Here is a 12,198-nt window from a genome sequence, read left to right as displayed (position 1 = left end):
TATCCACTAAGCATTAACTTAAAAAAAAAAAAAAAACACTATAATAGCATTGAAAATGACATTTTGTCAGTGTTATCAATTAATTTGTTCACTTAATGTATGTTTTTAAAATAATTATTATATTACAAATTCATATTTAGACATTATGAAATCACTCTTGTAACGTTTGCATTCGCTTTTTTTTTTAAGTAATGTATTTCAAATGTCTATATCTGTATCGAAAATGAAATTGGCGACTAGAATGTGTTTTAAAGTTCTTTAATCACATGGTGTTATACACATCCACACAATATGCATTTCCTGTAGTAAATGGCATGTATTGGCTGTAAATGTCTTTTCTATCTATGATCATATAATGTTCATATCATTTGTTATAACTGCTCATTCTGACTCTCTATGTTAATAATTATCCAAAAATCAATAACTTGTGCATTTGGATGGCTTTAATAGTGTAATTCAATATGTAGTTTTGACCAAGTGTCCCCGAAATATGCTCAGCTTTTCTCATAAAGAGCTAAGTACATGTGACATCTGACTCTAACAAGTATACACACTTTTAAAAAGATCAGGCAATAGCTGCATCTATAATGTTTAAAAAATAACTGTTACTATTATTTTAATTCCCCATTAAAACCAACAGAGGGCAACAGAATATCACTTATTGACTCATTCTGCTCAGTAATATTGTTGTTATATGAAAACTGTATGTTTTCATAATATTATTACATTGCATTTACAATAACACCTGAAAAAAAGATGTATAAAAGGGTAAAAACTGGATTAAGCTACCCATCATTTATTTCAAATTCTTATATGTGCAAAAAAATATGTGTATTTATGCGTGTGTGCTTTTAGCGTCACAATGAAGACGCTAGGTGTCACTATTGCTACGCTCTGGGTGCTCCACTTCAGTTGTTTGCCCTATGCGTCAAATCAAGACGTGTTTAGTTTACTTTTTATTTTTTTCATTTATAAAAGATGGGATGATGTATAAAATACTTTTATGTTTTACTACCCTAAACCATACCTACTTCTCAGCAATATGAAAAACGTCCCAGTCAAATAAAAGTACAGTCGCAGGTATTTATTGCAAAAACTGACAAAAACAATAACTCGTGTTGCACTCCAAGTCCTCTGAAGTTATACGATATCTTCATGGAAAGGAAATGGTGATTCTGCCGCTCCGTGGACTCACCGGACACACTTATTAGGCTTTTTTGAGATGCATCTTACCTCGCCTGAAAGTCAGCAGAAAGAGCGGTTGCTGTGAAGGGAGGAGTGAAAAAACTGCAGGCAATGACAGTGGATCCGACACCTGCGAGATCAAAGGCGGATACTACAGGATTCACAGCCATGTCCTGTGTTGCTGATAAACTGGATATGCTATTTAAGTTTCGTTACTTTTATATGAAAATAATGGACAAGACAGTCAAAGTATTGTTATTTATTTCCATTCGAAAGATGTGTTTATCAATCATTTTTACTTACATTTTTATGTGACAATCACATAACACAGAGAAATCGCACTGTCTGAAACTTTGTTCACATATAAAAACATGACATTAAAAAAAAAACATAGGCTACATCAGTGTTGTTTAAACCAATAAGCTTTAATTTGTGTTGTCAGTAAGATGTTACTCATTGTGCTTTTGGTCAGCGCAATCGGTGGAGAGCATGACATTAGAGCAAGTTGGACCACGTTCAGACACATTTCAAACCGGCGTGTATTTTGTCAATATATATATACCTTTCTCATTGAAGCACACTGTTTACTTATTATAAAAATGTGAAAACACATTTTACTCAGATGTTTTTTATTTTTATTATTATTTTTATTTTTAAATTATATAAGTAGATACAATTTGAACATGTTATTTGAGAAAAAACATTATTTATTTATTTATCATGAATTCGTATTGTTTCAATGTTATTTTTATTATTTATTATTATAATATATTGAAGTGTAAAACTGTATAATAGTTATGTTCAACGGAGTAAAAACACATTAAATAAAAAAACGAACTTTTAACATAAAACATTGAACATAATGAAAACATACAATTATAGAACAAAGAAATACATTTAAGAATAAAGTACATTAAAACAAGTAAAAACTTTAGTACTTGAAGAAAAAACATTTTATATAAGAAGAAATCATATGAAAATAAGTAAGAAATATGAAAATAGAAAATATTGATTGATTAATTTGTTGATTCATTCAATTTGAATTGTTTACATAATAAAATGTCTTAAATGTCTTCCAGACAAAGATAACCTATTAAATAAAAGAAGCGTCATTGTGAAATATTAAACACTTTTGATATTACATTGTATGCAAATAAATGTAAATTAGTAATTCAATTATTAAACAAGAAAATTTTCTAAAGATTAAATGAATAACAAATGTTGTAAAAAAAATTAAGCATTGGAACATAATTGGGAAAAAATAATTGTCAATAAATATTCATTCATTAAATTTCAATTATTTATATATAAATGAAAGTAGCAAACTCTGTGTTATTAAATTGTTATTAATTATGATAAAAAAAACATTGTAAAGTATGAAAAAAATCTACAAAATTAACAGAACAGACAAATACATAAACAAATCAATATTCATTCAATTTCAGTTATTACATATATGAAAGTAGGAAACATTTGAAATTACAGAATATACAAATAAATTACAAATAAAACAAGTAAAAAGTAAAAAATAGTTCTTCATTCATTCATTCATTTTGTAAGCATGCAAAACATGAATTTTGAAACCCAGAACATCTAAATAATAAAAATAAAATACATATATAAATTTAAAAAATTAAACATTTTGTTTAGACCCTGGATAGTTACATTTGAATAATTAATAAAAGTCTTCTCTTTTGAAAATGAAGAGACTGACAAAATACATATAGGTTGGCTGCGTATAAAGTTAGTGATATAATAATAAACATATTATGCACATACATTCAATTTCTCATAAATTGCATTTAACATTGACACAGAAAAATAAAACGAGGAAAAAAATTACATCAATACAAAAGGAGTCATTACTAATACCAAAATGAAGTGGTGTAAAGTAATCATAAATCATACAAACAATAAGTACAATGGTGATCTAGAAAGGGAAAACAGAGGCAACAAGGAAGGGAATTCAGTACATGTCAAAATCTGAAAAATATTGATGAGACTCAGGATATGGTAGAACTTAACAGTGTAGATTTAGACAGAGATTTGGATAAACAAGACTTAGACAATAATAATTATAATAATAATAATAATAATAATAATAATAACAATAATAATAACAATAATACAATTTATTTATAAAGCACTTTACATTTTGAAGATTACATTTTAAACCTCAAAGTGCTACAAAGGGAGGATTTTTTGTATATAAAATAAAGCAGTTAGAGCATTAAGAATTAAATTAAAATCAACACAAAAATGTAAACACAAAGCAATTTAACCATTAAAAGACCTTTTAAACAGGTATGTTTTTAGTCCCTTGTTAAAGGCATCAGTTTGTGGAGCGCTCAGATGTTCAGGGAGGGCTTTCCACAGGCGTGGAGCAGCGGCACAGAAGGCTCTGTCCCCAGTGGTGCGGGTATTAATCCAAGGGGGATTGAGTTGTTGTGTATTTGTGGAGCGAAGAGAACTTGCTGAGATTTGTGGAGTAATGAGTTCTTTAAGGTAGGCGGGAACATTGCCATGGATGCACTGATGTGTGAGGAGGAAACTTCGATCCGATTGGAAAAAGGAAGCCAATGGAGAGACTGAAGAATTAGTGTAATGTGTTCATATTTATGGACTCACTTCAGGATCCTAGTGGCACTGTTTTGTATGTGCTGGAGTTTCTGGATGCTCTTGCTAGGAATCCCAAAGAGAACAGCATTAAAATAATCCAGTCTTGAGGAGACAAAGGCATGAATGAGTTTCTCAGCATCATGAAAGGTGAGTGAGGGACGGAGTCTGGCTATATTCCTCAGGTGACAAAAAGTGGGCCTCAAAGGTTAAGTGTGGATCAAACCTAACACTGTGATTGGTGACTATGGATGACAGAGGAATGTCCTGGCCAGAAAATGTAATGCAGGTTATGGTGGATGATCTGATCTGATGAGGGGAACCAAGGAGAATGGCTTCTGTCTTAAAGCTGTTCAGCTGGAGAAAGTTGTAGTTCATCCACATCCTTATCTCTTCCAGACAAAAAAGTGTTGATAATGATGACGATAATGATAAATGAGTGTCAATTTTCAGATATCATTGTGTATCATCAGCGTAGCAATGAAATTAAATTCCCAAGCGAATGATGACTTTACAGAGAGGATGCATGTAGAGATTGAATAAGAGAGGTCCTAGAACTGAGCCCTGAGGTACTCCGCAACCAACCGCATGTGAAAGGGACCTTGAGCTACCTATGGCCACAAATTCAGATCTTTCTGTGAGGTATGACTCAAACCATTGCAAGACAGTGTTATCAACTAGATGGGAACAACAGCAACAAATATGACTTGGGACTTGACTGAGACAGCGGAGGTGAATACAATGTGGCAGTGGGCTGAATAAGCATAGACAAAGACACCTTGGAACTGGAGTGAAGCAATGGAGATTGTAGATCTTGTAACATGGGATAATCCTGTTTATCACATAACAATAATTTAGGTAGAAAAAGCACAGCACAATCCTCAGTGATTGCTGTGTGGCGATAACTTCATGCATACAAACGTGACTGAAATGTGCTTTAAGACGAATACTACTGACAGCTCATATACTTGGTCAGATTCCAAAATGAGTTTAGGCTGTTGGATAAAATTGGCGTCTGTCAAACAATAAGGTTCTCTCCTTGTGGTTGAATCAAGCTCTAAGTCTGCACTGGACTATGACTTATTATTGGTACCAGGAGTCATTGACGACTAGCTGGGCTTTGGGCTAGAAGTGGGGTTGATGTTGTCCTTATCAGTGAAGCAGACTATGTCACAATTGTTGCCTGGTTTAAGTATTTCAGTAGCAGTTCTGCATGAAATCCCCAAAGTTCAACAGTCTGTACATTTGACTCCAGGTGCAAACAAATAAAATAAAATAAAAATAAACCAACCAACAAACAATGCAGTGAATGACAGTACTGTAGAAAGAAATTCCTTTTTCGTGATATGACGAATAGCCCATTAACAGTGGGCAGACTGGATCAAGTTCATAGAAACTGTACAATTCAATATAACTAAGATGAGCATTTCAGAATGTTCAGAATATCAAATGTTGAAATGGATTGCGATATAAAACAGCAAGATCATGTAAGTTTTCTCTTTTGAGAGCGAAGAACAGAAAGCAAAAGCTGCAATGAGCTGAAAGTCAGAGAAATTTACAGGAAACGATGGAAAAATAAAGCCTGTACTCTGATTAATATGATTTGTTGCTGAACACAGATGTAGGATCAGTATTGAATACGAAGAGCATGAATCCATAACTTGCCTTAACTCAACAGTCCACATTGGTGATGATGGTGTTGTGGTCGGGACAACATTTTCTGCAGTCAAACTGTTCGTTTTTGATGTGCATCAAATGTTAAGGTCAGTCATTAAGTGTTGTCCTAATAATGAAGATGATGTGTTCTTCAAAGCAGCATAAGACATTGGTGTACCTAGACAATAAGGTTGTAATTAGTACAATTAATTTTTTACAATTTACAAGTCATACAACTTGATTATGCAGTTAGTAAATGTTTTGTTTAAGTGCAATGTTTTCAACAGAGTATCATTTTAAATTGGATATCTTGGCATTTTATGTTAATTAATAAAACTTGAAAAATTTAAAAAATAGTCTTACCTGTTCATCAATACTTGAAGTGTTGAACATAAATAGAATGAAGCAGCAAATGTAGTCCAACATTTCTTAAAGTCCGTCTTTGTCTTTACCTTCTCTTTCATATAACTTGTGTTTACTGTTCTGTTGTAAAGAAACATTTTTACACCACATTTTGAAGTAGACCATTTTCCATTTGATCAGTGCTCACCATATAATGCAAACACATTCATTGTAAAACATATTACATAGCCATTTTCAACAATAAAATAAATCAAAGAAAGAAACTAAGAATGAATATTCTTATTCAAATTCATGAATGAATGAATGAATGAATGAATGAATTAATTAATTAATTAATTAATTAATTAATGAAAACAAAAACTGATAATTAAAAATTTAGGTGGGTGTTAAGGTCACTATTTATGGCCTTACTTTTGTAGCCAATATATATATATTTCTGAAATTAATAAACACATGAATATGACCTTAACAACCATTAAAAGTAGTAGAAAAATCAAACAATCCCAATGACTTAGGCCCTGATCAGACAGAATGCAGTCTTTGCAGCAGTGGCATGCACACACTTCTTTGAGAGTAGGAGCAATTGTGATTGTGTTCCGGGGGTAGGGTCAGGTGGTAGAAATGGTAGAAATTGTATTTGTGGATGCACTCTAATATAATCAAAATGGCCACTTTCACAATTACAAGGGCATGGGCTCCCAGACTATAAGAGGTGCCTTTTTTATAGTGTTTGTAGGCTTTTGTATTTTTTACTCTGTTTATGTGCCCAGACACCTCATGTTTTAAGTGCCTGCTATGCCTTATATTTTTCTAGCAGTGTTGTGAGTGCCTGAAGTTGAAAAAACCTTCAGGCACTTCAGTGGACAAATTTTTTGGTGTTTTTTTTTCCTCATTGTTCATTGTTCCGCTAATGATTAGATTAAGAAGACAGTTGATTTGTAAATTGCCTATAGCAAAAAAAAAAAAAAAAAAAATGCAAAACAGTGCTGATTTTTAAATTAAAAGATGTTATTTTAAAAAAGGTATTGCCATGCAGCTTACATTTTTAAATCTAAAAACTGCATTCTGTCTGATCAGGGCCTAATGCTGCCTTCACGTGCTATCGGAAATGCCCTTGTTCTTACTTTGTAAGTCATAATTTTGAGTTTATTGTGTTCATCTGTTTTGTTGTCGAGAACAGTAAACATTTTCATAGAAAACAGGTTGATTCTTTTCTATTTCTTTAGGAAATGTTATTGATTCATATTTTCTTGTTAAAGATATCTATGATAATTCCGATAGCACGTGAAGGCAGCATAAATTCCCACAGAGGCCGTCCTCATCTTAAAATTACCTCTGTATCCACCCCCACCCCCCACCCCCAATCAAGATGGACGTTTAATTATAACTCAGTTTCATTATAATAGCCACTTCAGCACAATGCAGTCATGACAACTGAAGTATGTTGGCATTATATCAATTTTTATTTTATCCAAGTCAGTATCTTTTACATATACATGATCAATTAATGTTCCATTTTCAGTTGTTGCATTTTCAACTATTTGTGTGAAACCAAAATGTTGCATGACATCATAAATAGTTGATTTCTTGAAGAGGTTTTCATTGAAATCCCCTAGAATGATTTTTCCACCTGGTAAGCAGTTCATTTGTTTAATTAAGGTAACCAGTGTCTCTCTAAACAATGGCATGTTATATGATGGTGGTCTGTATATGACAGCCACTGTTGTGTTTATATGTTCTATACTGCACGTTAGACATTCAATGTTGACACACGGTAAATCAATTAAAGCAACTTTTACATTCTCTCTGTTATATAAACCAACACCGCCATGATTTTCTTCTTTAAGTTTGGCAAAAATATCCTGACTTGTGTTGTAGGCAACACTGCGTGGTTTGTCATGGAAATAGTATCCACTAAGCCTGATATCGTTTTCAATATAATTTGGTTTTAGCCACGTCTCTGTTACACAAATCATATCTGCTTTAAAATATCTATTATCTTGGCGAATATCTAAAATATGTGGAATGAGCCCTTGAACATTGTGTAACAAAATTTGAAAATTTAAACTTTCTATAGTTTCACATGGATCAATGAACGGAGGCATTCTTTGTAGAGCTTCCTCAATGTTGTCTTTTGCATAAATAACTTTTTCTTTGAAATCTTCTATTATGAGTCCATCAAGAGAGGTCACTCTACTTAATGCTACATATGCTTGTCCTGGCGCAAATATCTTTTTCAATGAAACAACAGCTTTATTCACCGTCAGACCTTGTACTTTGTGAACTGTGCAAGCCCAGGCCAATCTCAAAGGAAACTGCCTTCTGACACCACCACTGCTTGTCACTCTTTCTTCTTCAGGCTCAATTGGTGTGCTTTTCTCCAGTCCAGGTTTTAAAGATGGATTTTTACCTCTCACTTCTTTCCCAACTCTTTCATCATCAAATTCAATATATATTTTTGAAGGAAATATTTCATCATCATTGTAAGAAAACTCTTTAATTGTTCCAAAAATTCCATTGACAAGACCATCTGATACATTAATATTTTTCAATAACATTACTCGAGCATCAATGGCTAATTCAAGAGATTTTTCCAAAGAAGTATTGTGCACTCTGAAATGAAATCCATCCTTTTTTTCCATTCGTCCAGTTTTAACATTTCTTTCAAAATCTTGGGCGTTCACAGTAATTGTGTCAGTGCATACTTTATGCAACACTGATATATTATGGTTATCAACTTCACTATTAGTAGCATAAATGTGGATATTTGTACTGTCATCACCATCACCTGTTTCACATTTTTTAAGCATAATAACATCTTCTTCGAGCATTACTTCATCTTTTTTACGTTGCCTTAAACGATTTAGTAATTCAGCAAACTTTTTGTCCTTCTGGCGCATAATCTCTGTAAGTTCAATCAAACTGAAGTTAGTTTCCCAAAGATTGACACTGTTCATTGGTTCAGCGTAAAGTGGTTTTCCTTTAACAGGAGACAGCTGATAAAAATCTCCAACTGCTATGACAGACACCTTTCCAAATGCAGAGTAATCACCTGTTTGTTTGATTTGTCTTAATCTTCCATGAATATATGCTAGAAGTTTATGATCAACCATTGAAATTTCATCAATTATTAGTATTTGCAGTTTTCCAAATTTGGCTCTTAAGGAATTAATTTTTTCATCTCCAAGTGGTTGGTATGGCAGTGTAGCGTTTGTTCCGATTGAGAAAGTGCTGTGTACTGTAGCTGCATTTATTTGGTAAGCAGCAACACCAGTCGGTGCTGTTAATAACACATGTGTCTCATCTGGGTTCTCTGTTAACTTTGAAAGGATGCGAGAGGTTTCATAATAGATTGCTTTTATCAGTACTGACTTTCCAACACCTCCTGGACCAGATATAAATACATGGAATGGATCTGGGTTTTTACCTTGCACTTTTGCTAAACACCATTTCCGCACTTTGTAAAAGATTTCTGACTGCTTTTCATTCAAAGAACGTAGCAAAGCCATGGCATCTTGCTTTGTCATAGCACATGGATTGTTTTCAATTGTGGAAGAACCCATATTTGGTAATAGATCAGGTATGATATCATCGCTTTCCTCTGTTTCTATCTGTTCTTTCCTACTCTCCAGGCATTCTAAACGCTCAAGTTCTGCTTCTGGACAGATTTGCGCCCAAGCATCTTCCATTGGTCCATATACTTCTAAATCTTCTTGAGCTCTTTGTATTGTGTCTGCTTCTTTTTCAAATTTTGCCATGTTTGTGTCCACTATAGTTTTTACTGACTCAAGCTCATCCTTATAAATTGTTACAAATCCAGTTTCATAAAATTCCTTATAAGAAGTGAAATTTGGTGGTTTCAATTGATTAGGCCAAAAGTGAGGTAAAAATAATTCTAAAATACTCTGATAGTAATTTTCTGGATTTTTGGTGGGTGAAAAACGGGCATATCGTACAATTGCACAGTCTGTACGAGTTCTTTTTCTCACAAACCCCATATCATTCTCCAGTCTTACTCTGTCTGAACATGTGGTTTCAGAAGCAGTCAAAACCCTGTATTCTGATGCAAAGGTTGCTAAACACATCCCACTAAATTCTTCTGTATTTGGACGAGCTCTATATCTGTCTGTGATGCTTTTCATCCAAATGCCATCACTGTCAGTTTCTCCACATTCAGCTTTTTTATGTATTGTGTTTAGGGGTAAACTCATTTTTATTGTATTAATACCAGTTGGAATGAACACCACTTTCCTTGACCCTTGTTTTAGTTTCATGTTAGTCAGCCGGTAAACACTCTCTTGAGCTGAGACCTCTCGATTATGTAAAAACACACTTCCAAGTTTCCTTAAAGCCTGTTTTGCATCCATATTACCTTGATTGTGTACTTCTTTTTGAGCGTTAGCAAGCAGCAATCCCATTTCTCTCTCAGCTTTGGAAATATAGGAAATTATATATACTATACAAGAATAAGCATCAACAACAAACTGTATGTCCATGTTTGCATTCCAGCATCGTAAAAGATCTGGGTTATATTGATTCACCCATACATCACTTGGCTTTCTCTTCAATACAACATTTGTTTTTTTTGTCATTTTATTGTAAGCCATTTCAAATATCTCTTGATTTATTCCAATAGATGCAAACATAGCATCAACTGAGTCAAAGACAGCATCACTATTTAACAAACATTCTCTCACTTTTTTCATTATAGTTTCAGCCAGCTCTTTTGATATTTGTTTACAGTTATTTGTGTTTTTGCAATTACTTTCATGTTTTTCATCATCAGTTTCTTTTTCATCTTTATCACTCTTGCTGCTTCTTGTAATGAATGTATTTTTGCTAGGTGGACGTGGAAAGTTAAATCTACACACAGTTCCTTTCTTCTTACATGTTTTGGCATGTCTTTTGCTGTGTTGTTGAACACTGCTCACAATTTCATGCATTTCTTTTTGCTGTTCAGGCGGCATTTCACAAGTGACATACTGATCAACAAATGCTACAACTTCATCATCATCATCTCTGTCCACTTGAGGTGCATTCTCAACCCAAAAGAGACAATGTGTATGAGGAGATCCACGCTGCTGAAATTCAATTCGATAGAAGTAATCTATTATTTTTCCAATTGGCTGTGCTGGTGACATAATGACATCTTTCAAAAAACAATGAAATCGATGATCAAACATTCTGGCAGCAGTTACAGGATTACGTTTAAGCATCCCACATCTATCAGACCAGTCTAGTTCATCAATAGGGGTTTGACAGCCCTCTTGTTTCACAATAGATTGCATTAGTTCTGTCCATCGCAAGTCTGCTGATGAAAATGAACAAAACCATGTTGGGATTCCTAATTGTCTCACCATTGCAAACAAATCTTTTTGAACACTTTGCCAAAAAACAGGACTTCCTCTCACTGGCTTCAAAAATTTATAGCCCTGATCAAAATTTAAAATCTTTTGCAGTGACTCTTTGTTTGTCAGCATTTCTGGAGTAATTTGTGTTTTGTTGCTTGTGTCATGGCCTTTCCGCAAAGCAATAGATACATTTGAGATAACTTGATTAAGCTCGGACAAATACTGTCCATAAAAGATGTAGTCTAGGTTTTGAGCAAACCGTCCATCTGCATTAAGGATTCTGTTGTTTAAATATCTAGACAAAGTTAATTTTTCAGGCCGTTGATCATGAAATGTTCCTGTTCCTTTTGGAAAGAGAACTGGAAAACATTTGGCTTCATTGGTTTCATCCATTAACATCCTTACTGGATTATTGCCCTCTGCTGGTGCAAGTGACATAATGCCATCAAAGTGTTGATCTAAAACCTCTTGTGCAATGTCCACTGGCTGTAAACATGAATCCATAAATAAACCATGTTGCTGTCGATCATGAAGGGTTTCATCAGTGATCTCATTATCTTCATTGTCAACATTGTTCTCTCTATCAACACACACATCCTGACACATGTCCAAATCTTGTTCAATGTTGTCAGTTTTATCATTGCTATGTTCTTTTGTTTTACTCAGAGGATTTATCCATGTTTCATTAAACTCAACATCTGTATACCATTTGTTATTTTGTTTTAAGTATGCCAAAGCAGTTTTGACATGATCCGTGTGCACAAATTTATATTCATAATGTCCTTTGTATGTCAACTTCCTCTTAAGCTTTACACGAATCATCAAGTCATTATTTTCTGATCTTGGTAAAACATTCACTACATCTGTAACATTAGATGGAACACATGTTATGGGGCCATGTACGGCATTTTGCGCGCCGCGTGGTAAAGCGAGGATTTTCATGAATGGAATGTGCTTAGCTATTAGATGTTGCTCAAGAGAGTTTAAGCAGCTCAGCTCATCAGGAATAGGATCCAAGGCAAGATTA

Source organism: Pseudorasbora parva, chromosome 6 (genome assembly GCF_024679245.1).
Source record: "Pseudorasbora parva isolate DD20220531a chromosome 6, ASM2467924v1, whole genome shotgun sequence".
Taxonomy (NCBI): domain Eukaryota; kingdom Metazoa; phylum Chordata; class Actinopteri; order Cypriniformes; family Gobionidae; genus Pseudorasbora; species Pseudorasbora parva.
This window is presented reverse-complemented; position numbering follows the sequence as displayed.